General features: G+C 53.2%; 1 protein-coding gene across 1 annotated transcript in view; it reads left to right on the forward strand.

Moving 5' to 3' along the window:
• Positions 1-1,605, forward strand: part of CACNA1A (calcium voltage-gated channel subunit alpha1 A) — a gene marked incomplete at its 3' end in the record, with an annotated part of 16,996 nt that overhangs the window by 11,481 nt on the left and 3,910 nt on the right. The window lies entirely within an intron of this gene.

The raw sequence follows: 1,605 nt of genomic DNA on the forward strand, positions 1-1,605 counted from the left end.
GGGTGCGGGGCTGAGTCCAGCCGGGGGAACCACTGGGGTTTGCCTCTCCCAGCGCTTCCCAGCAGCTCCCGGTTCTTCCCAGTGCCTCCCAGCAACTTGTGGCAACTCCCAGTGCTTCCCAGTGCTTCCCAGCAACTCCCATTTCTTCCCAGTGCCTTCCAGTGCCTCCCAGTTCTTCCCAGTGCTTCCCAGCGCCTTCCAGTGCCTCCCAGTTCTTCCTAGTGCTTCCCAGTGCTTCCCAGCACCTCCCAGCAACTCCCATGACTCCCATCACTTTCCAGTTCTTCCAAGTGCTTCCCAGCACCTCCCAGCAACTCCCAGTTCCTCCCAGTGCCTCCCCACACTTCCCAGTGCCTCCTAATGCCTCCCAGTGCCCCCCACCACTTCCCAGTTCCTCTCAGCATCCCCCCACACCTCCCAGCACCTCCCAGTTCCTCCCAGCACCTCCCAGGATGGTCACTTCCCCCCACCTGCCCTTGGCTCCCTCAGCCCCTTGTGGGACCACGTCTGGGCCGTGGACGCTCACACGTGTGCACACGCACACACACACACATGTGCACACGCACACACCCACGTGTGCACACACCTGCACACGCGTGCACATGCACACGCGCACACACACCCGCACACGTCTCCTGTGCTCCGCTGTTGTCGCGTCTGCTGTTGTCGCTCGACGTCCTTCCTCGCCGCTTGCTGCCGTGTCGTGTCGTCCCGCTGCCGCCTCGGTTTCCCGGGGCCCCCAGCACCGTCAGCGCTGCGGCCCGCAGCCACCCTTGCCCGGCCGCCGCTGCGCACCCGGCTCGTCCCACCGCGGTGACGGGTGCACAACCTGGCCAAGGGTGCAAAATCCCTTAGGACAGGATGCAAAAATCTCCTGGCAGAGGATGCACGAGCTAGTAAAAGATGCAAAATCCCTTAGTAAAGGATGCAAAAATCTCCTGGCAGAGGATGCAAAAATCTCATGTTAAAGGGTGCATAATCTCCTAGTAAAGGATGCATAATCTCCTGGTAGAGGATGCAAAATCTCTTAGTAAAGGAAGCAAAATCTCCTAGTAGAGGATGCAAGATCTCCTAGTAAAGGATGCAAAATCCCTTAGTAAAGGATGCATAATCTCCTGGTAGAGGATGCAAAATCTCTTAGTAAAGGATGCAAAATCTCCTAGTAGAGGATGCAAAATCTCCTGGCAAAGGATGCAAAAATCTCATGTTAAAGGGTGCATAATCTCCTAGTAAAGGATGCATAATCCTTTAGTAAAGGAGGCATAATCTCCTGGCAAAGGATGCAAAATCTCAGTAAAGGATGCAAAATCTCCTAGTAGAGGATGCGTAATCTGTCAGTGAAGGATGCAAAAATCTCCTGGCAAAGGATGCAAAAATCTCACATTAAAGGGTGCATAATCTCCTAGTAAAGGAGGCATAAATCTCCTGGCAAAGGATGCAAAATCCCTCAGTAAAGGATGAATAATCCTTTAGTAAAGGATGCAAAATCTCCTAGTAGAGGATGCGTAATCTGTCAGTGAAGGATGCATAATCTCCTGGAAAAGGATACAAAATCTCCTAGTAAAGGATGCAAAATCTCCTAGCAGAGGATGCAAAATCTCCTAG

This window comes from Apteryx rowi, unplaced genomic scaffold, assembly GCF_003343035.1.
Source record: "Apteryx rowi isolate R43461 unplaced genomic scaffold, aptRow1 scaffold_1379, whole genome shotgun sequence".
NCBI lineage: Eukaryota > Metazoa > Chordata > Aves > Apterygiformes > Apterygidae > Apteryx > Apteryx rowi.